At 42.9% G+C, this 24,670-nt stretch overlaps 2 long non-coding RNA genes across 2 annotated transcripts; both read left to right on the top strand.

Annotated features, from left to right (window-relative positions):
• The first annotated feature begins 6 nt into the window (after positions 1-6).
• LOC121033496 (uncharacterized) lies at positions 7-3,914 on the top strand. The gene is made up of 2 exons (XR_005791942.1): positions 7-2,379; positions 3,589-3,914. It is a non-coding gene; the product is annotated as an uncharacterized LOC121033496 (long non-coding RNA).
• Positions 3,915-22,206: 18,292 nt separating this feature from the next.
• On the top strand, positions 22,207-24,475 carry LOC121033495 (uncharacterized). Its single transcript, XR_005791941.1, has 2 exons — positions 22,207-22,289; positions 22,534-24,475. It is a non-coding gene; the product is annotated as an uncharacterized LOC121033495 (long non-coding RNA).
• Positions 24,476-24,670: the final 195 nt, after the last annotated feature.

Below are 24,670 nucleotides of genomic sequence, written 5' to 3'. Positions count from 1 at the left end.
CCCGGAGGGCATGATAAAACACGGATTGATAGCCCCGGGTGCGTTTCACGGCTGCGGTGTTCCCCGAGAGCCAGCAAATTGGCAAATGTGACAAACTGCCAGGAGACGCAGATGCTGCTGGGCCTGGACCACGCTGCACACTCACTGCCCCGCTTCACCAGGGGCCCGGCGTCCAGCGGGGGGCCAGGGCTGTGTCATCCGAACGTACCAGAAAAACAGCCTGTCAGCTTGGGACACAGGACCTTGAACAGGACAGGTGCCAGGCGTAAATGGAAGGCGAGCTTGGCAAATTGACTGATACAGAGTCGGGTTCCAGGACTGGAATATCGTTTCCAGCGAGCTACGGACAGAAAACAAACCTGAGACTTTGGGAATGGGCTCACCCAGGCAGGTGCTCAATTGTCCAACTTGGTTGGCTTTCTGGAAGGAAAGAGAGAGACTAAAATGTAGGGATTCTTAACCTGTTTTTGGTGCCATGGCCGTCTTGTGAGGCCCATGGACCCCTTCTCAGAATAATGCTTTAAGCGCATGAAATAAAACATTGACGATTATAAAGCAAACTACGCTTCTCGAAATTAAAAACAAACGTTGATAGCATAGTATTGTTTCTTTACTAATGCATTAAGATCTAGCACCAGGTGTAATGACAACTAGATTTCAGAGAGACGATAAAAGATATTTTGACATAACTGTAACATCAGAAATGTAACGTGAAAACACCTGTAACTTCTATTAGTGCAAAGAGACAGGTTCTTCTAATACTATTGTGGTGAATATTCATAATTGGGAAATGCTGAATTTTGCTTAGAGGTTAGCGAAAATGTGGATGTAATCTTTCTTCCCCATCCACGTTTTGGGATTCCCCACAACCCTGCAGTTTTGTCTATGGACCAGGTATCTGTAGACCCCAAGTTAAGAACACCTGGCTTTAATAATCTTTTCTAGTTAATGATGACAGGTACCACTTACTGAGTGCTTACTATTTGTCTGTTGGACTTATACGTAATATTATTACGTATTTTCATAGCCATTCTGTGATTTAGTTATAACTATTGAAAAGATGTAGGAATGGAGGCTTTCCTAGGTTAAATAATTTGCCTTAAAAATTCAAATTCTTAACTCTCAGGTATCTTACTACAATTTTGGTCTTCCAATCTTGATGTAAATGAGTAATACTTTTTAAATACAAACTTAGGTATAAGGTTTTAGAGCTGGTTCCAAAACAAGGAGAATCAGGCATTTTTTTTGGTTGCCCATTTGTTGATTACAACTATGATGGTTTGTGTTCTTTGGTTTTAACACCTCTGTAAGCATGTTTTAAAGTAATTTTTAACACTACTGTGATGAAGCACAGGACATACAAAATGCATATCTCTTTCTGTTTTCTTTCTTAGCCATTTTATATTACATTGTTTCTCAGAAGGAGACAAGGGTGGTTTAGTGAAGAATAAAATAACAAGGGTACATAGAGAAGTTAAACACACACACACACACACACACACACACACACACACACACACACACAGAGTATCTTCGGGATTTCATGATCATTACCCCTGGGAGAACTCCTTTCTACTTCCTAGTGTTGTGTCAGAGACCCCCAGGACCTCAGAAATCTTTAATAAAAGGCAATCACATAGGTTAGATACAATTATCTTAAAAACTCTTCCGATTTTCTGGTCATTGGTAGGCCTGTTTTAGGCTTACACTGTCTAACACAGAAACCATTTTTCACATGTGGCCACTGGGCGGGGACTTGTAGTGTGGCTGGTCCAAATTCATACATGTTCTAAGTATAAAGTATACACTGGCCTTTCAAAGGTTTAAATTGTTTCCATTTCATTTATTTCCTTTTCCTTTTTAAGATGTGGCTACTAGAAAATTTAAAATTACACGTGGGTTGCTCACTGTTTCTATTAGGGCTGGTTTAGAGTAGAAGGGTTGACCTGTATGTAAAGTTACCGTAAAAGGAATAAACTGAAGCATTTAAAAACTACTCTTTTTAGTTCTAACAGGTACTGGCCTAGTTGAACGTAATTATATCCCGCCTTATTTCAGAAAGGATTATAGATCACCTGCAGGGAAAAAAGACTATTGACTAAAGGAATCAGGAAAGAATAAAAAAAAGGTAGAATGGTTGAAAAATAAAAGCCCCAAAGCTAAAGTTAGACCCCAGGTCTGGATCTTAACTGGTTAAGACAAAGGGAAAATCAATGAGAAAATTTGTATGTCTACAGGATGAAAACATACCAGTTGTGCAGGAGGAATGACTTTGCCCGGCCCTGAGCCACAGTAGATGTTTCTCTTGGGTCCTCATAAAGGAGACACTGTGATGTAGTGAACAGCATCCCCAGCAGTTTGCCTACCACGAAGACAATGGTGGGTTTTATGCGGCTCTTTTTTATATCTGCTAGTTATGAAGATGTACTGTCTGGTTAGAACCTTGGGTCCTCATCCATCCTCCTGTGGCAGGCGGGTGATAATGCGCCACTCAGATTCCCTGCTTCAGCATGCATAATTGACCAACAGCCCCAGACACTGGGCTCTGAATTCTACCTTGCTTACTGCTGAGGCCACACTTCCCACCCGCTGCTCCCAGCAGATGACTGTGCAACAGGGATGCCGGTGCGGGCTGTTCTCCAGATGTGGGACTCGACTGATGGGCACCTTTCCTCACGGACTCTCCATTGGCCTGGGTGAACTTTCCTAACCTTGGGCTGAGGTCTGAGTCTCTTATCCAACCCTTCTTCCCTCCTCCTTCACAGGGTCACCTCCTCCGGCTCCTCCCTCTTTCCCCCACACATCCTGCGCATCTAAACCCATGTCAGTGTCTGACTCTCAGAGGACCCACACTGGTACACTAAGCCCATGCTGGGTGGGACACAAGGTTCAGCTACTGTGGTCCACTCTCGCACTAAGCTCCGAGGCAACAAGAAGGGACCCGAGCGTCAGGCCATCTTCGTGCGATTCCAGCATGTGGTTGCTTGTAGGGTTCCGGCTTGCCTGAATCTTCTCTTCTTTCCCTTACCTGCATCAGATGCAGAGATGCAGTCCTAAAGAAGCTACTTAAAGGTCCCTTACAGTCACATAAGCCGATCATCCCCTGTAACAAATTCCTTTCTATATATTTGTGTGTGTTCAACTAGAGAAGTAGAACCGGCAAGAGATACATACAGGCGCTATTCCCAGCCCTGTGTGGGGTATTGCGCGCTGTTCCCCTAGCCTTTTGGGTGCTTTCTTCCTAAGCTCCACATGGTTGCCTTATATTCACGTGCTGATCAGTATCCTGCCAATTACTGGAGGAGGGCCCAAGAACTCTTCAGAGTTCCCCCTTTCTCGGAAGCTCTTTCCAGGACTTTTGTCTATGAACTCTAGCTGCCTTGGACTCGTCACTGTTTCTACTTAGCTTAGGGAGTCTGCTGGGCTCTGCCTGTGTTTCCCTCCAAACTCTTTCAAGGCAGTGAGATGCGGTGGTCACAGGGCTCACCTCACTTGTTTTTCATCTTTTAGGGATCGCTATCCTTTGACATAGAGTTTCTTGAAAATCCGTGGTGGCTCATATTGTGTCCTTTGTTTTGGTTATTTTAGGTGGAGAGTAAATTCAGGAAATTCATCTTGGTTGACAACACAAGTCCACTACATGTATTTGGAATAAATGAATGAGCTTCTCCTTGGCGTCCAGCCTGAGGTTAAACCTTTCGCTGTGAAGGTGTCCCTTGCCATGTGGATGTGCTACAGTGGTGAACACGTATGTGTGTGCAAATTTTCTATCCACCGATGGTGCACATTTCTTACAGTACTAAAAACTGGTCCTTCAGAAGACCTTTACAAATGTGTATTTCTGTAAGTGCTATTTTGTAGCAGGGAAACTTTGGGTTGCTTTATGGCAGAGAAATGAATCAGCCTATAAATTACATTAACTAAATTCCTGTTGTGTTAGTCTGCCCATCTATCCACTTTTATACCTGAGACCTTGAAAATTTTCTTAGTTATTTGCAAGTACTGTGTAGGGAGTTAAATATACTATGAGTATTTGGTAAGTGTGAGTTGACCTACTTTATGGCTAAAAAGAGAAAACAGGGGTGCCTGGGTGGCTCAGTTGGTTAAGCGTCTGGCTTCAGCTCAGGTCATGATCTCGCAGTCTGTGAGTTCGAGCCCCGCGTTGGGCTCTGTGCCGACCGCTCGGAGCCTGGAGCCTGCTTCGGATTCTGGGTCTCCCTCTCTCTCCGCCCCTTCTCTGCTCATCCTCTGTCTCTCCCAAAAATAAAAATAAAACATTAAAAAAAATTAAATAAAAATTAAAAAAAAAAAAGCAAGAAAGCATATTCTGAGCTGAGGCATGCACTAAATGACCAAAGAAAATTGCTAGTAATATTTTGTATATTCCATGTGGGCCAGGAGATGTGCTAAGCACTTTACGTTACTGTTTTACCGTTCATAATAATTTTGTGAGGTGGGCTTATTATCCTGTTTTACAGATGAGGAAAATGAGTCTCAGGAAGTTGATTACTTACACACACACACACACACACACACACACACACACACACACACAAGAGGGGTATTCCTTCCTCAGGAGTCTGTAGCCAGTAAATGGCATAGACAGGATCTGAACCTGGGTTTGTCTGCCTCCAAATTCTATGCTCTTTATCCTATATTCTTACTCCTTTATGGAGGTTAAGCATACACTGTGAACCACACTATGTTTATTAGTATTTTTACAGGGAAAGAATAGGAAAATCTGGCCAGTTGAAAACATGTAACACATGGACCAGGAAAGTACAGTTCCAGTGGTTGCTGATAGATGCCCTAAAATCACTCATGAATATAGATGTCACTAAAGCTTGTGTCAAACATACACTAACGCCAATTTTTCATAATGCCAGGGTTTTCGTTGTTAACAAAGCAGGTGTAAAACCACGGTGTTCTCATTCACTGGGAATAAAAAAGTGATTGAATCTCCTCTTCATGATAACCAAGCTCATATTTCTCAGTTCCGTGACCCTATCCAAGTTCTGAAGCAGCCCTGAAACTCCTCCCTCCACGAAGGGTACAAATTCATTGGCCAAGTGATAGCATCAGGCAGCCTGGTGCTGTGACAAGATACACATATTTGAACCAATTAGGGAGTAATTCAGTATGTGCTGGGGGCCCACTCATTATTTTTTTGAACGTGAATTAGTATATTCACTAAAATTGTATAAAATTTAGGTTTATTCTCTTAAGGACAGTATATGAATTTCTAGCTTATCTTTAAAAAATTCAGGAGCACTGGTAGCAGTTGCTCTACCTTAGCTTAGGGACAGTTCTTGAATTTGTCACAATACCTATTATTTCTTTAAATTTCTTTTTTAATGTTTATTTATTTTTGACAGAGAGAGAGAGAGAGAGAGAGAGAGAAAGAGAGAGCATGAGAGGGGGAGGGGCAGACAGAGAGGGAGACACAGAATCTGAAGCAGACTCCAGGCTCTGAGCTGTCAACATAGAGCTCAATGCCGGGCTCGAACTCACGAAGGGCGAGTTCATGACCTGAGCTGAAGTCGGACGCTCAAACGACTGAGCCACCCAGGTGCCCCAATACCTATTTTTCCTTTTTTAAATGTTTACTTACTTATTTGGAGAGAGAGGGCGCACAAGCAAGGGAGGAGCAGAGAGAGAAGAGAGAGAATCCCAAGCAGGCTCCACGCTGTCAGCACAGAGCCTGACGCGGGGCTCGATCTTATAACTGTGAGAGTTGGACACTCAACCCACTGAGCTGCCCAGGTTCCCCGACAATTGAGATTTCTGTCTTCCCTTAAGAAAAAAAAATCTACGTTTATTGCTTGTCTTCAAAAAAAACAAAAAAAGTCAAGGCTGATCTGTAGATACTTCACTTCTGATTGCCCAGGCAGTGGGATGATGTTAATGGAATTGTGATTAAAAAAAACCAAACAAACAGTGAATTAGGAAAATATTAGAAAGCAGTGGAGCCACTCATACCTGGATTATTCCACTTTAGGGGGCATTTGGGGAAGAGTTCAGTACCGAGTCAAAGAGTGGGGTCCTGAAGGAAGGAATTTGTGTTTTGTATTAAAAAGTTAAAATTGAACCTTTTGGCTTGAGAGAGCATCTGGTGGTACAGAGTTTTTGGCTCCTCTCCTGACTTGGGTTAGTCCAGCGTGCATAATACATCAGCAATGCCATGCTGTGTTGTTTCGCTGTTCTGTGCCCTGGGATTTGTGGCAGAGATTGTGGGTTGCTACCTAGTATCATTCTCCCCTTCTTTCGTAGCAAACAAAACCCAGTTTCATTCTGGGTTGCAGCGTGCCCAGCTAAAAGAATATACTCCATTTCAGTTGGCCTTGCTAGATGTGGCCAATGCGGTATAGGCACAAACGTTGAGTGGGCTTTCTAAGAATTCACTTAAAGGAAGCCGACTTGGTTCAGAAAAGGGCCCGGTTTGCCCTTCTCTCTTCTTCCTTCCTGCTGCCTTGAATGGAGACGCGATGTTGGAAGTGTGACCGCCATCTTGGACGATAAGGTGACCTCGCCATATGGTTGTGCTGCCGCCGGTGGCTCAGAATGATAGAGGGAGCCTGGGGCCACGGACTGCCTGTCTCTGGTCTTGTTACGTGACAGAAGGAAGCCCACGTGTTTAAGCCCCTGCTATTTTGGGTTTTCTGTCCAATGAAGCGGAACCCAGCCTGCAGAGTGCTGTTGCCCCAGTGGAAACCCCCGGACCCAGGGAAGCTGGGCGTGCACCTTCCCGGTGCCCTGTGTTGGGGTTGTCTGTGGCATGGATCATGCCTTCTGTGCTAGCCGTGATCCAGAAGTTGGGCCCGCTCAACGTGGGCTGTAGGAGGATGTGCTAGAAACAAACTGACAGTATGTTACATTGTGTCTCCTGACACTTCAGAGGCCACCTGGCCGGGCAGATGTCCATCAACTGTCTTGGGCTCATCACATCTTTGCCATAAACACTGGTGACAGATGGCATCCTATGGGAGTTTTAAGGGGAAGGGTTGGTGAAATTTAGCCTTGTTTATTGTCTGCCTTATAAACAACGTGCCTGGACTCTCCCCATGGACCTGGAAGCAGAGTCCGTAAAGCTCAAGTTTAAAAAGTCTTAAATAAACATTCTTTGGCTTTTTAGAATTTGGTTGTATTTGTTGGAGGGTTGACATCCAGCTGGTGTACGTGACTGCATCCATACAAGTCGTTAAATTATTAAAATACGCCCATGCTAGTCGGCAAATAGTTACTGCTCAGCGCCCCCAATGCCGGCTCGTCCCTTTGGACCTCTTCGACCATTGCATGAACAAGCAACGAAAACAGCAAAATTTCTCCTGGATTTGGGCCCTCTGCACTTTTAAAATTAGGCATCTGAGCTCACAGTGCTCATTTTGCCAGCAACGTGTTCGTTGCTGCCCAATTTTTGTCAGTCGTTTGATTGAAACACTGTGGAGGGTATTGTTCTAGATGTTCCAGAGTCCAGCCCTGGATCAAATCAGGTCAGCAGAGGAACTGAGAACGGGTATATTGTTTCAGTTTGTTCCTGCCGCCTCCCACCCTCTGCAGAGCGGGTCTTGCTGAACTGTTTTGGGTGATGTCATCAGCCTGTGCTGAGAGACAGGGAAGGGACCGGCACAAATGACTCTCACTGTCATCTGTCTTACAGATCGTTGTCAAGCTGTGTGTGTGTTTTTTTTATATCACAGTGTCTATTTATAAGAATCCTCAGAGACTTGTTTCACTGGTTTTAGAAGCAAAACAGTTGTATTACTCCGGGAAAACTGTGTTTTTTGGGGTTTTTTTTTTTCAATCTTACAAACCTGTCTATAAGTGTCCAATTTTCCCTTCTCCCTGTCTTTGTAAGTATACTTATTACAACCTTTCTGGAATGAAGCAGAGAAGAAACGAAGGGAGGAAGGAAGGGAGAAAACACTCAAAAGTTGCAGAAAATCAAAGTAGATAGGTGATCAAAGGAACCCAAATACACAGGCATTTTATGTTTTTTTTCCTCAGCGGAATTTCAACACGAACTCATCACGGATTTATACCGAGTAACAATTAGGAACTTCACTTTTCAAAGCTGTGAAGTACAAACAGGAAGTACCCGAAGAGGATGTTCTTTCTAAACGCCATGTCCGGGGACACTTCTAAGCTCTTCTTCCCACCATGTTTTTGCAAATAACCACTTCAGTACAGTTAGGGCCTTTGTAGAATGATACCTGGACACGTTGCTTTCATTCGAAGGTAGGCACAGTAACAGTGTCTTTGTTGGCCTTGATCTGCATTTTGGCAAACAGGGAGAGTGCAGTTCGTCATTTCCATAAACAAGTAATCTAGGCATATCCAAGCACTGCGTCTTCTGAGATTACTGCTTCCCTTTTTCCTTTTGTTAATAAACTGATTCAAGTCCAATCCCACGGGGCTCTGGGCCGTCCTGCACCCTACCTACAATTCCCAAGGCTTCTCTGGCGGTCTGCATTCTCCTGGTCCTCCCCTACTTTCAGTTCTGACCCTGGAGGAGTTCTTTGCCCCTCTTCCTCCCTTACTTCCCTAAACAGCACTAACACAGGGTGATAGCGCATAGCACTTTTATGGAAAAATTGGAGAGAACCCAAGAGGCTACAGCATTGCACGGGCTGGGGATCAACTTCCAAGTTCAGGGTTAGGCATCATTGCCTCCTGAGACCCCTCCCACTGCCATGTGACTCATCCTCTCCCCGTGTTCCGGGCAAGGAAACCACTCATCAGGGGAAGGTGAACGTTTTCTGGTACCTTATCCTGCAGAGCAGTTTTAAATGCCTCCCTCAATCCCCCACCCATCTCGGGGTAGAGGCCTTGCTATGCTGGAGTCCCATTACATAGCAACAGTAGCAAAGGGCGGCAATGTTGTAGGTTATATTTTGCTTTAAGTTCTGGAAAAGCAAATTCTTGGGCAGCGCTCCCTCTCCACCAAGCTGGATCCAGGGATTGTGGGGCCTTATGGTTTGTGGGGAGGAATTTGGAGCCTGTAGTAAAATAGACACTCTTATCAGGTATTTTTGGGCTGTTTACAGTAGAGTTTGCTAATCAAAAAAGTCTGTTAAAGATCTATAGCAGTGATAGACATATTATGTGTTTGCATTTTACTAAAATATGTAATTTGATAGTCTTTCAATATTGGGCTCAGGCCTTTTTTTTGATGATCGGCTTACTAACTGGAGCTCCCTGGGATCACAAATTCTACCAATAACACACTGGTTACAGTGTCCTCTTTTTGTGTTTTTAACGTAAGCGCTTAAAGAGTATTTTTAAGCTCTCAGTGCAAACTCTGTCTAGATTTTTATGACTACTTCCCGCTAACATTTGTTGGTTTTGTTTGTACTTTACTTGACCGTAATTTTCTTCAGCGATTTGCTTTTATCTCATTTTTCCAAAGTAGCCCATGTATTTATCCTGGATGTGACGACCGTCTTTCTGTGTGCACTCACTCACTCAGTTTTATTATAGTGGAATTAGATAATTGCAGTGACATGTAAAACCTGCACAAACAGATTTGGGAGCAAACACGACTGACTCCTGGTGGGCATGCGTTTCACGTGGTGGAGACCCGGCCAGACTGGGCAGCAGCATCAGGGCAGGGTGATCGACGGAAGGAAGGGGTCGAGCAGCCTGGAGAGTTGGTTAGTGAAGGTCCATCATGGGAACGTCTGAGCAGATTCATATCAATAACCAAAGGCCCAAAGGCTCACTCTGTCTACCGCATACATGGCTTCATGGATGTAACATCACCTCTCTGAACCTCAGTTTCATCTGTAAATTAATGGGGGGAAAAAGAGTACTTGCCAAAGCGACCTGCTAGGAAAATCAAATGAAGCGATGTATGTAAATACGCAAGGCCCTTTTGAAATAGTAAAATAGGTTTTAAAAAACAGGTTTTTAAAATTCATTCACAGTAATTGAGAGATGTGGGGAAATACTTGTCTGGACTCTCTCCCACCTTTTCTTTTGTTTATGATGACCGATATTTGTGATTTTTTAATTTACCTGGAGCCTTATGTGACATGGAGAGGCTCAGTCACTTGTAAATTGTTGTCCTGGAGATGAGTTGCCTCGTCCCAAATGTAAATACTAGCCTTTCCAGATTTCAGTTTGAGAAATAAATTTGGTTCCAGTTAGACACCAAGACATGTGATGGTTTATCTGGCAGGTTTTTTTTTTTTTTTTTAATGTTTATTTATTTTTGACAGAGAGAGAGAGAGAGAGAGCATGAGCAGGGGAGGGGCAGAGAGAGAGGGAGACACAGAATCTGAAGCAGGCTCCAGGCTCCGAGTTGTCAGCACAGAGCCCGACGTGGGGCTCAAACTCACGGACCACAAGATCATGACCTGAGCCGAAGTCAGACACTCAACCGACTGAGCCACCCAGGTGCCCCTATCTGGCAGTTTTAAGGCCACCAAACAGAAGCACGACTTGTTCCCTATATTATACATATATTTCAACGTCTGAATCCTAAGACTCTAAGCATACAATCATTCTGGCTAAAAATGTCCAAACCAGAGCATTTATATATATATTATTTTATTAAATGAGGGTAAATAAAGCAGGTGATACTCTCTTATGTTTACGTAGCAGGAACTTGAGGCTAAGAGGGGGGTTAAGAATCTTGTTCGTGCTCACACAGCTTCAAGGCTGAGCCTTGAATCCAGGGCTTCTGATCCAGTCTCATGATGACTTATGCTCTAACTCCCTCGTACTCTTTGGGCAGAAATTGGATAAACATACCTCAGTGATGCACAGAGCTGGAGCAAACGGAAATAATTACAGAATGTCTGAAAAGTCAAGAAACGTAAGGATGAACTCGTTTTTAGAAGCATATTAATTACATTTTCAAATAACGTTTGAAATAACATTTGAACTCATTTTTAGAAGCATAGTAATTACATTTTCAAATAACATTTCAAATACGTTTTCAAATGCTCCTAAGATATTTTTTTTTTGAACCCCTGGAAAACTTTTCAGGTGAAATAACTAAGCTTAAAGCAATAGGTCCAGTCTATTTTTTATTTTGAAACAAGTGCAATAAATACACTCTTTATGTTTCTAGGCTTGTTAGACACCGTCTCATGTCCAGGTCAGGTAGAAAGAGTAAAAAAATCTCAACTTACTATGAGCACCTGATGTTCTATCAGCAACGTGTGATATAAAGGAAATACTGGAAACATTACTAGGTAGAAGGATTTAATTCTTTTATTTATCACTGAAAATAGAATTCTGTCACAGCAGAACTCATTGTTAGGCATATTTGCACCGGCCAAAAGTAAAATCATGTCCCCAGAAACCTACTTAACCTACAGTAGGAGCTTGGATGACAGATCATTAATAGTAATCATCATACTAAAAGGTTATACTATCTTTAGAGAGAAGGGGATAGTAATTGGCTCAAGATGGTTAACTCAGCATCTTTACCATCAAAAAGTCCCTGGGGGTCTCAGACAAGGTACATTTTGGGACAGGATAAATCTAGCACTGGACAACAAGGGTATACTATCTTTGGATCGGACATTTCCTTCCACCTGAAGGAAAAAACAGATGAAAATCAGTCGATGGAAGAAACTGCATATTTAAACACTAGCACCATTGGATTCTTAAAGATCACAGAATATCTTCAAAATTTGGAGACTTTGAATCCCAAATCCTATATTTATGTAAAAGAATATGCAAGAAAGAAGGCAAAATAAAGGCCCTTTGAAGCATTTTTTAAAATATTCAAGAACTCGGAAAGTTTTCTTCCACAGGCAATATTGATGACACAGAAAAGAAAGATATGGGACAAAAGAAATATAGGTATATAAAGAAATCAGTATTAAAAATTAAAAACCCACAGAAAAGAAAGGCATGGGACAAAAGAAATATAGGTATATAAAGAAATCAGTAAAAATTGAGGTTATGTCTAAATCATACTGGTATGTAATGAGAGTGAAATATTTTATGGGTGATTTCTAGAAGAATAGAAATTTAATGCATTTTTTAATTAAACAAAAGGCAAGGAAAAGGATAAAGTCCAGAAGAAATCATGTAGTAAATTAAAAACATTAAGTGGTAACAAATAGAAAGTACATTATTATTAGTAATCCACAAAAAATGTGAATGATATGGGGTGCCTGGGTGGCTGAGTCGGTTAAGCGTCCCACTTTGGTTGAGGTCATGATCTCATGGTTCGTGGGTTTGAGCCCCGCCCGCATTGGGCTCTGTGCTGACAGCTCAGAGCCTGGAGCCTGTTTGAGATTCTGTGTCTCCCTCTCTCTCTGCCCCTCCCCCACTTGCGCTCCGTCTCCCTCTGTTTCAAAAATAAATAAACGTTAAAAAGTGAATGATAATATTTTTTGGTTATAACACAACCTCTGGTTTCAATTAAAAATGGTTTCAAAACTTTAGCTTGTAGTTATGACACATTTAAAGTCAAGTGACAGAGAGATTGAAAAACTTATTGCGAGCAACTGCTAATTGAAAAGTGGGGTGTATATATGTGTATATGTGCATATATATGTGTATATATATATATGTGCATATACATATATACACATATACACGTATATACAAACTGCGAGATCATGACCTGAGCTGAAGTCAGACGCTTAACCTACTGAGCCACCCAGGCACCCCAAGAAATTCATTTTTCAAAGAAAGCAGTATACATCCAAACTTAGGGAATATAGCCAAAGCAGCATTAGGGGAAAATGCGTAGCATTACTTGTACTTACGAGAGAACATGGGAAATACCTGGACTATATTTTCAACTCAAGAGCTAGAAAAAGAACAAAGTAAGTCCAAAAATATGGGGAAAATCACCAAAATCATAAAGAGCAAAGCAAAAGTTAATAAGTTAGGAAAAGCAAGAGTAGTGATCAGTATAACTTATTGATCAGTAAGAAGCCAAGTTTTGTTTTATTTTAAAGGCTTTCAAAATAGACAAACTCTTGGCAGTTGCGAACAAGAAAGAGGAAGAGGGCTTATAAAGATAACCTGGTGGGGCTCCTGGGTGGCTCAGTTGGTTAAGCATCCAACTTTGGCTCAGGTCATGGTCTGGGGTTTGTGAGTTTGAGCCCATCAGTCTCTGTGCTGACAGCTCAGAGCCTGGAGCCTACTTTGGATTCTATGTCTCCCTCTCTCTCTGCCCCTCCCCACTTGTGCTCTTTCTTTCCCTCTCAAAAATTAGCATTAAAAAAAGTTTTGTGTTTTTTTTTTTAAAAGAAGGAACCTGGCCCAATAGTTTTTGATGGTCAAGTTCATCAAACATCAAAAATCCCATCTTATTTAAAATGGGATTTTTAAAGCATAGAAAAAGATGGAAACCTTTCTAACTTGTTTTAGAACTCTAAAAGCAAAAGGAATAGTTTATAATAGCATCAAAATAATAAAATACTTAACAACAAATTTAACAAAATAAGTGCAAAACTTATACTTTTAGAACTATGCAATGCAATATTCTTGAAAGACATTAAATAACTGAAGAAACATCTTCATGGATCAAAAGGCTTAATACTGCTAAGGTGCTAATCTCCCCCAAACTGATTTACAGACTCAACACGATATCCATTAAAATTCATGCTGACTTCTTTGCAAAAATTGAAAAGCTGATCCTAAAATTCGTATAGAAATTTAAGAGACCCAAAATAGATAAAACAATCTTGAAAAAGAACAGCATTGTTGGAAGATTCATACTCCTTACTACAAAGCCACAGTAGTTAAGACAGTGTGGTATTGGCATAGGATAGACATTGTAGGTCAGTGGAATGGAACTCGAAGTTCAGAGAAAAAAAACCCCTAAAATTTATGGTCAACTGATTTTTTGACAACAGTGACAAGACAATTCAATGGAGGAAAGAATAGTTTTTTCAAACTATTGGTGTTGGGACAACTGGATATTCACATACAAAAGAATGAAGTTAAACTCTAAATTCACATCATACATAAAAATTAAAATGGACAAGAAAGCTGAATGTAAGAGCTAAAACTATAATGTTCCTAGAAGAAAGCATAGTGTATATGATCACTGTATTGGGTTAGGCGATGGTTTCTTAGGTATGACACCGAAAGCACAAATAACAAGAAAAAAGATAAATTGGGCTTCATTAAAATTAAAAAACTTTTGTGCTTGAAAGGACACCGTCAAGAAAGTGAAACAGAAAGCCACAGAATGGGAGAAAATATTTGCCAATTATATACCTGATAAGAGAGTTGTATCCATAATACATAGAGAATTCTTACAACTCAATAATAAAAAAAAAAATCCCATTAAAATAAGGAAAGGATTTGAATAGACATTCCTCTGGAGAAGATAACACAGGTGGTAAATAAGCACATGAAAAGGTGCTCAACACCATTAGACATCAGGAAAATGCAAATCAAAACCACAATAAGATACCACTTCATACCCACTGGGGTATCTCTCAAAAGGAGAGATAATAATAAATGTTATTGAGGATGTGGAGAAATTGAAACTTTCATAAATTGCTTGTAGGAGCTACTTGTAGGAATATGGAATGTCTTTTTGAAAACAGCCCAGTAGTTCCTCCAAAGGTTAAAACACAGATTTGTAATATGACCCAGCTGTACTACTCCAAGGTAAATACCCAAGAGGAATGAAAACCTGTATGTTCGCAAAACATTTGTACATGAATGTTCCTAACAGCCTTATTCATGAGAGTCATAAAGCAGAAACCACCCAAATGTCCATCAACTGATGAATGAATACACAACATGTGGTCTCTCCGTACAATGGATGTTCAGCCATAAAAAGAAGGTTACATGCTACAACACGGATGAACTTTGAAAACATTACGCGAAGTGAAAGAAACCAGTCACAAAAGACCACATATTACATAATCCCATTTATGTGAAGTGTCCAGAATTGGTTGGTCTCTGGAGACAGAAAGTAGACTAGTGGTTGCCTGGGGTTAGGAGTGCATGGTAAGGGGAAAATGGGTGGTTGCAGCTAATGAGTATGTGGGTTTTTTGTTTTTTTATTTTTTTTGTTTTTTTTTTTTTTTTGGGCGACGAGAATGCTCAAAAATTGATTGTGGTGATGGTTACATCAACTCTGTAAATATATTAAAAAAAAAACATTGAATTCTACACGTTAAATGGGTGAATTGTATGGTATATGAATTTTGTATGTCTCTAAAATTGTTATAAAAAGGAAGAGTAATCAAAAAAAGTGAACACCAGTTTCTCCTATTTCCTGTCAATATATTGACAGCATTATATCAAAAAGAATATTATTAACCCAGACATGCAAGGGTAATCAAGCATAAGTAAATGTACTATTGTAATTACAGTAAAAGATCCAGCATTTAATATATAAGGATTCGAATACAGGATTTTGCCATTTTGGAGGAACAGGGAGACGTGTTTACCAACTCTCCACACTGAGGAACCCTCCACACCGCAAGTTTTTAACACATCAGAATGAAGGCTTTTATGACCCATATATAACCAAGACCGCTCATGGGAGTTTCCTTTCAGTTAATAAGGTTGAAGAGGCCTTGGGACACTCAACGAGGGAATGGAGACTTGGCGATACTCAAGTGGAGGTGATGGAGACCCGCATCTGCCAGATGGAGGAGATGAGACCCCTTGACAGCATGGGAAAGAAAGGTCAACATCATAAGTACAATCAGCTAACTTCAGAAAGGCCCTTTGGAAAGCGATGCTGATCATATACATTTGGAAAGTGGCATGGAGGCTGTAACTCCTAGTTAAGCACGTGATGCACCACCATGTTGTAAAAGGAGGGATCGCTCTCTTCCCCAAGACATTGATACATTAAAGAACCCCAGCTCTATGGTCCTCTCAATAAGATGAAATAAAAAGTGATTTTAATCAATCACCTTGTTCTGTTCTCTAAGCACAGCCCTCCCCCACAACCCCTGCCTGGCTTTGTCCCCAGTGTGAGAAGGGCCAAGGACCACAGTGGGGGTTAAGGCCTCATGTTAGATCACCTGTATGTTTTCTCAAAGTGGGGTGATGCAGGAGCTGTTGCTTCTAATCTCAAGGATAGACCAGTGACCTTTCCAAGTTCTAGATTTATGCTGATATTTTCATTGTCATAATAGCCTCCCCAAATTCTTTCCACAGCTCACTTCAATATAAGAGCTGCTTAATCGATTCTATTACTCTTTTAACCAAGAGTAATATTTTAACCAAGAGTAAAATTTTAACCAAGAGTATTATTTTTTTATGTGCAATATACCCATATTGTAGTCTGCCCACCAAAGTTTGTAATCCCAGGCCAACCATGCCCTTATGTTACAGGGCTGCACAAGGCTATCACAATGTAGTAGCCACAATGAGACAAACTTGTGGTACCGTGTCTGTATAAAATCTTATTTAACTGATAGCACGCTCTTCATGTTTCATTGGTTCCTTAGGCTTTAGGTCTACTTTTCAAGACTCTTAAATTCAGTCATCTTACTTTATCGGAAATGTTTTCTGTATTTAATGGACTTACAATGCTGGTAAAGCCATCTCACCCAAGATTCATTTTCTCTTTCTTTGTTTCCTTCCTTCCTTCCTTCCTTCCTTCCTTCCTTCCTTCCTTCCTTCCTTCCTTCCTTCCTTCCTTCTGTCCTTCCTTCCTTCCATCCATTCTTTGGACGGGATCCTTCCTTCCTTCCTTCCTTCCTTCCTTCCTTCCTTCCTTCCATCCATTCTTTGGACGGGATCCTTCCTTCCTTCCTTCCTTCCTTCCTTCCTTCCATCCATCCATCCATTCTTTGGACGGGATTGTATCTCATCTAAGCAAACAGTAAAGACATATTCATGTGGGAAAATAGTAATGGCTTGCATTTACTGAATGTGCATTATATACCAGGTCAGGGCTAAGTGCTTTACGCAAAATACGTCTGTGTTCATTAGCCAGCCTCATTTTAAATTTGAGACCACAAATCTCAAAAGGGTAGTCTGCACTTCACTTCTTGCTGTACTCCCTGGGATGCTCTTTTTTAACTCTCTACAGTGATGGTTTGAGACCTCTTCTCTCTTTGCAAAACCCAACTTCTCCCCCTATATTCATCTTAGCTGATGGCCTTGCGCATACTTTATTGAGAAGATAGAAACAATCAGATGGGAACAAACATCATCCAGCCACGAAATCTCCAAATTTCTTTGCATTTGTACCTCTGGTCTCTACTTTGCCTCTTGTTACAATCAGTGTAGAATCCCTGTTTTCCTCTTTTGTCCCTTCTCGGATGTTGGTCCCCGAAGAATCCCCTTCTCTTTATTGTATTTATAATGTCTTTCTCTGTATAGTATTAGTTCTACCAGGATGCAGGTATTCTCTAGAACCTTCCATCTCAAAAAGACAAAAGTAAAAACCTCCCTTGACCTCATTGCTTGTCTTGCCAGGACCCATTTCTCTGCTCTTCCAAAGAGCTGTCTATTTCACTTTCTCCACTTGCTCAAGACGTATCTCTCCTGAACCCCTCCAAACAGGCTTCTCTCTCCGTTGCACCAAGAGTATACTTGTCCAAGTTTGGTTGACCTCCATATTGCCAGTTGAATGCAATTTCATTTTTTTTTTTTCCTTACATGACTTCAGAATTTGATGAAGTGAACTACTACTCCTTTCTTCTTTTGGTTTGTGTGACATCACCCTCTCTTGGTTTTCTTCTATATCTTCTGTCACACTATTTCCAGCACCTTTGCTGGCTCCTTCTCTGCTCAGATTATGTCAGTGTGATCATCAAGAAAGGAGGAAAATCAGAAGATGGTGTTTTGGATACCAAAGGAAGGAAGGGTGCATCCTAGAGGCTGGGTTAGGAGGAGTAGTCACTGGCAGAGGACAGTCAAGCCCAGTGGCCTGGCAAAGTCACAGTTTTATTCAGTGGCACGATGCTCTCAGGGTGAGGAGGATAGAGTTGAAGTAGAGAAAGTAGCTATTTCCAAACCCTCGGGAGACCAGGGAGGGTCTCAGATCATCCACATTTTGGTTATACTAGTTACAGTAATCTACCAGCAAGAAGGAAATGCATTAGAATTTTCCCTTGAGCTAAAGAAGAATGAAGATGGAGAGGAAATTTTTCTGCATCAAAAACATCTTTTTTTCATGTTTATTTATTTTTGAGAGAAAGAAAGAGGGAGAGAGAATGAGAATGAGCAGGGGAGGGACAGAGGGAGAATCCCAAGCAGGAGAATCCCGATGCAGGACTCAAACCCATGAACTTTGGGATCATGACCTGAGCCGAAATCAAGAGTCGGATGCTCAACTGACTGATGCATCATGCATCAAAAACACCTTTGAGAAAGGGAAACAAAGGTGGGCAATTATGTAAATAAAGGCATTGGACCTTAAGAAGTGGGTAGGACACGGAGAGAGGGTGAGAAAACCGATTAAATAAAACAAAATCTACTCTTTAGTTCAGGGCACTTTAATTCCCTTTGAATATTAGTTCACTTTAATGCAGAAACATGAAAATTTGTAGAGCTATCAATAAGAGCCATGAGTTTGGAGGGCAGCATCATTGTTTCTTGGGCTATTCCAAACTAAATAAAGTACCCCAAGCAATATAACAGACTATTTTCAGGAGCAATTTCCACCGTAAGCACAGAAAGGGGTTCTGTGTCGCTTTTTCTTATAGGGGAAAAAAGAGTGAATATCTTTACTGTCTTAGAAACAGTTGTATTAAAAGTACCCAATCTTATTATGACTTTGTATATGTGCTTGACGGATAGAAATGCCGTTAGTTTCCCCTCTGCAATGTCAGAGATTCCAAAATAAGTACCCAGTTACAAAAACCAGATCTGGTTTTCATAGCAAACACGTATATTTTTCTTTTTTAAAAAAGCTTATTTATTTATTTTGAGAGAAAGGGTGAGCAGGGGAGGGGCAGGGAGCGAGGGAGAGAGTGAATCCCAAGCAGGCTCTGCTCTGTCAGTGCAGAGTCCCATGAGGGGCTCGAACTCATGAACCATGAGATTATGACCTGAGCCGAGATCAAGAGTCAGACGCTCGACTGACTGAGCCACCTAGGCACCCCCCTATTTTTTCTATGTAATTGCGTGGTTAGCGGTGGGGACATCACCGCTACATAGCTGGGGTGCTAAGTTACAGGAGTGGTGGGAATGGTACAATCAGTCTTCTCTCAGTTACTCAGATAATTTTAGGTGTTGCTCAGAGTAGCTAATGAAAAAGTGTGGAGATTGCAAAATCAGTTCAAGCAAAAATCTGAGCAAACTTCAGAGTAAAAGCAAGAACTACATCCCATATCTGTTCCATTGTTTCAGCTACTGACCCAACAGCCCTAGCAGGAAATCTGGGGGGCCTTCCTGCCTTTCTTCCCTTCTCTCTGCTTTTTCTTCTTGGTTCTCCTCGTCTGCCTCCAACCCTTGAACACCTGTTTTCAGCCTCACTATTGCCTTGGGCCTGGGTGGGGAGGGGGCCATGTTGAGGGTGGGTCCCTTCCCTGCCTCTGTGCAGACCCCGGTTCTTGAGTTCGTCCAAGAAAGAATGCAGAGCCAAACTCTCAAGTAAGCAAGGCTTTATTAGAAAGTTCAAAAGCAGAAGTACACTCTCCGGATGGGACAGCAGGCAGGCTCAGAGACGGCAGATGCACCAGGGCTGGGGGTGCCTTCTCTCTTTATGCTTTTGCCTCCATAGCTAGGGCAGTCTCTGAGATTGCTTCCAGTCAACTAAGGGACCCTCCTACTGGTTGGGAGGGGGGAACTTTTGGCCCTATAGGGTCCTTGTCCAAACTGTCATGGCAGCCTTCCCTTCCAAAGGGGAGTCGAAACTACAAAGTAAATGTATTATAATGAAGCTATAGGTTGCTTTAGGGCAGTGCTTATAGGGAAAGGCACATGTGTGCTCCCTGGGGCTTTTCCTAGCTGTTTGTGTTCTGGATTTTTATTTATTTATATTCGTTCGTTTGTTTGTTTGTTTGATTAATGGTCAGAAAATCCTGTTCCCTGCTAATATCTAGCTAACTGCCTATTCTATCAGATAGGGAATAAGATTGTGTGAAATTAGAATTTTGGTAGGGAAAGGGGGCTGGCATGGGCTGGCATGTGTATTCTTAAAAAGCACCCCCCCCCCGGGGATTCTGATTCCCCTCCCCACCACCACCACAGTTAAGAACCTGAAGGTATAATACAAATTCTGAAGATCAAAGGAAATACAAGATCTTTCACAGCAGGAACAGATATTCTAAACCCCAGATGCGTCATTCAGGCAAAATAAAGGACAAAAAGGCACCAGGAAGGAGATGTGAGAGAACATGAAATAAAACAGGACAAGCCAGAGACCCAGATTTGAGATATTCAATACCGATCTTTGGCCACCCCTGCACCCCCAGCCTGCCTCTGGGCAATAGGACTCTGCCCAGTTCTGACTGTGTGTCCTTCTCTAATGGGGATGCCAGCGTCATTAATTCTGTGTCTTCCTAGACTGCAGACTGCCAGAGGGTGGAATTACAAATCTTTTACTTTTTACCTATCTGGTGCCTGGCAAAGGGTAGACACTAACTAAACATATGCTGCTGAATTCAGTGAGTGAATGTGTGTTTCTAATCTGCACCTGGATATCTCTACCAAGATGTTCCAAAAGCGCCTGAAACTCAACATGACCCCAAACTGATCTTTTTATTTGGATTGTGCTCACTCGTGTGCCTCTACTTCCGTATTGGTTGGTGGAATGGTGTCGAGCAGTCAGAACCCTGATGTCTTCTGGTGTGCCCACAACTTGGCACTCAGTAGCCACTCGCTTTTTCCTTCTTAAACTTCCTGTTTCCTGAGACACTATTATCCCCTGGTTTTCCTTCTTTCTGGCTGCTCTTCCTCGGCCGATATGGTTCCATAGGTCCAGGCCCTCGGTACCTATCCGATTTTATAAGGTCCCCCGGGGACCTCATCCATGTGCACATTTCTGGTTCCATCCATGTCCCAGTAGCCCTCTGATCTCCACCTCCAACCCTGGTCTCTGCAAATGTAGACCCACCTACCTCCTGGACCTCTCCACTTGGCCAATATCTCAAATTGGACATATCCCAAAAGGAATTCATCTTCCTTCACCATCTGCCAGTTCAGTGAATGGGAGCAATGTTTTCCTTATTTCACACCTCAATCTTTTTTACTCCCCATATCCAACCAATTCCCCACTCCCGTCTTTGCCTCCAAAATGTCTCCTGGATCCACCGAAATTCTCCTTCCTCCCTGCCCTGATCCAAGCTGTCTTCTCTGGGAAGACTCTGGGAAGTCTCTGAATTAGTTTCCCCATAATCTTTGTCCTGCTGCAATGTATTCCTTATGCTAAAAATCCAGAGCAATTAAAAAGAATAACTCACAAATCTGATTGGGTCACTTCCCTCCCAAACTTTTCAATGTCTTGCCTTAAATCATGGACTAAACGTAGGATTTCACTGTATCGATGCAGACTTGCACATAAATGATATTTACCTGTGATAAATGGGATGGTGATGGGGGAACATGCAAAATGGTCTGCATAGAGAGGAAGGAGTGAATCACGCAACTAGGTGGAAAATAATAGCTTAACAGTGAGTCCCGGCACTCTGCATAGGTGGAGAGGTGTCTCTGGGCAAGGGCTTGGGGCAGCAAGTGGGACAGATTGCATGCCTTGAGTTTTCAGTGGGGCCAAAACATCACGGAGGCCCGTGGAGTTGGCCAAGCAATCCTGGAGGTCAGAGAGGAGGAGACAGGGCACAGCAGGAGACTGGCGCCATATGGAAAGTCCACTGTTGGTTGGAAAGAGGACTTTTGAGGAACAGGAATGTCTCGGTGGGATTTTTAGCCATTAGGTGACATGTATATGCCCCCACCCACTCCCCCACGCCACCCCCAACCTCTGCCAGCTCCTGCTGCCTTGAAGCCCTTCAGTGAGGTCTACTATTTAGAAATGGTGGGTTGTTGTCTTTGTTGTTGTTTTAAATGAAAATGGCGATGGGCTTAAATTTCCTCTCTGGATTGTTGCAGTGCGAAACGGAGCCTGCAGCAGGGAAGCAAGGATCAGAAACCACAGATCTTCAAAAGTACAAACTCACAGACTTTGGGGAAAGGCTTTGGGCTTCGCAGGAAATAGAATTAAGGGTTTGAACCAGTATAGGTTTGAACCTAGATTTTGAGTCGCACCCCCCTCCAACTACCTGGGTTACACTAGGATTCTCCTAGGCTGGGAGGGATCCGGCGCCATCAGAGAGGAGGTGACACTTGAGCACAGCCTTCTTAAAGAATAGGTAGGGATTTTCCCAGTCAGAGGGAGGCATTCCAGGGGATTGAATATGATGTGGCAAGACACAGAGCTGAGAAAGGTGTTAGCTTTTTTTTTTTTAAAATATTTTTTTTTCAACGTTTATTTTTTTTGGGGGACAGAGAGAGACAGAGCGTGAACGGGGGAGGGGCAGAGAGAGAGGGAGACACAGAATCGGAAACAGGCTCCAGGCTCCGAGTTGCCAGCACAGAGCCCGACGCGGGGCTCGGACTCCCGGACCGCGAGATCGCGACCCGGCTGAAGTCGGACGCCCAACCGACTGCGCCACCCAGGCGCCCCTAAAGGTCTTAGCTTTAATGGCTTGTGACCCACGAAGGGTAAATGGGACCCTACCAGGAGCTGTGGTCCAGAATCCCCATCTGGCGCAGCCCAGCTCCCACAGTGCCTGAAAGGGGCTTTCTAACCACACTGTAGACCTATCATTTCAGCATTAGCCAAGATGCTTATTTTCCCCTGCAATCAAAGACGGAGTGGAGGCCAGCAGAGCAGAATCCTAGCTCCTTCGAGCCAAGAAAGACTGACTTATTAGTCTTTTGTCATCAGACAGTTCAACAATCAATGGGCACCAAGCTGACATTTGGCCGAGTGACATCAGCAGAGCTGTTGAACCTCAGATAGGCAGCATTTCAATAGCCCGTGGTCACTAGGAAGAATTGCTACTGGGCACAGCAAAAGCAAAAACAGTGTCATTCAAAGACAAAAAAGAACCTCAACTCTGCCAGACTGGGGGGAGCAAACCCATTCATCACCAGGATGGTCCTACAATGACCCAATTTACAAATGGGGTGGAAATGCTCATTCACAGTCTGTTCCCGGTAGAGCATTCACGACACATGGTCTACATTTATCAGGGCAAAGAATGCTTGTCCAGCCTTGCCCTTTTAAAGACTGGCCCGTCCTCAAAGACAGAAATCTTTTCCTGACTTCTGAGTGCGTTTGTCATGAAATGAATAAAACAGAAGGGAAGAATAAACCAGGAAAGACAGGCTTGAAAGTGCCAAGTTATTGTCATTACCAGAAAACAGGGAGGGCGTGTTGAAGACGGAAGCGCAACAAAAAATCCTACCCCGACTGACTGCAAATCGCTCTTTTAGCTTCCATTAAGTAATGGCCATATTGCTCAATGAATGAGGACAGCAATTACGTGCCTTCTCATCCTGTCATCCTAACACCTCATGGCTGTGGCACACCCTGGCTCTGGGCCAGCATCACTTTTTCATTTGATCACACAGCACGCGGAGAAGAAGGTGGCTCTCGCGGTCCTCAGGCCACAGGGCTCTCCGGTCGGTCTCGCAGACCTTCCTGAGCAAGCACGGACTGAGAACTTGGCAAACTGGATGGGGAAGTGTCAAGGGCATACTCTCCAAATTGCTCTGCTCAGAGCAGAGTACAGCCTCTCCTGGACTCACACGAGATCTTAAGAGATGGCAGATGTACGGATGTTTGGTGCCCTTTTCCTGTGCAAGTAGACTTCCTGGAGGTCCTTAGGTTGCTGGGCTTGTGAACGGCTGAGCCTGCCTGGCTGGAGGGCTTTGGGGGCTATAAACCGGAGGGACGCAGAACGGGATAGAGGAGAGGCTGTTACACCTGCCTCACCGTGCCACGCGGCTCTTACCTCTACTAGCAGAGATTTAACTTGGGTCCGCTTCAGAGAGCCCCAAGGACACTTGATTGGAAATCCCCACACCTCAAGGCTGCCTCCTGGGTTGTTTCTGGGAAAAAATACCCTGATGTCCTTTAGAAGCTCAGTTGAGATGGCTGGCTAGGAAGTAGACATTCCCTCCCTGGGCTGGGGGCGGGGCGGGGGGGGGGGGGAAGAGCAAGGAAGGCAAGACTGACCGAAAGCTTTTCTCTGAAGGGTTGGAGGGACACTCATCCCAGGCAAACCAATAGATTGGGGCTCTCAGGATGACCTCCCCACCTCTGCCCTGCTTTCAGCTGCCCTTCAAGCCCTGGGTCATGTCTTGAGAGTTAGCACTGTCCCTGACAGGGCAGGGGTGGGGACTACCTGGAAGGGGAATTTGAGTCATGAGAAGTGTACTGGGTGCTCTAGTTCGTGGGTGGTCTCCAAACCTTTTTGGCTACATATGCCATGAGTGAAAACTGTTTGATGATGCGTGCTCAAAAGATGTAGTTTCATTTATAAATTATTTACATGTACTGTCATCTATCACGTATTTAATATTGGTAAACTTGCTTCCAGATAAAAAATAAGTATAAATAGAAGTTCTAATATTTTCTTTCACCTGTCCGCAGTTGACCACATTCTATACCTTGTGTGTTATCTGTACCCCACTTTGGACTACTACGTTTTTTGAGTGCTTATTATTTTTTATTTTTTATTTTTTGAGAGAGAGAGAGAGACAGAGAGGGAAAGAGTGCAATTGGGGAAGGGTCGGGGGGGGGGGCAGAGGATCCCAA

This window comes from Herpailurus yagouaroundi, unplaced genomic scaffold (assembly GCF_014898765.1).
Source record: "Herpailurus yagouaroundi ecotype Mexico unplaced genomic scaffold, PumYag 159, whole genome shotgun sequence".
NCBI lineage: Eukaryota > Metazoa > Chordata > Mammalia > Carnivora > Felidae > Herpailurus > Herpailurus yagouaroundi.
This window is presented reverse-complemented; position numbering and strand designations above follow the sequence as displayed.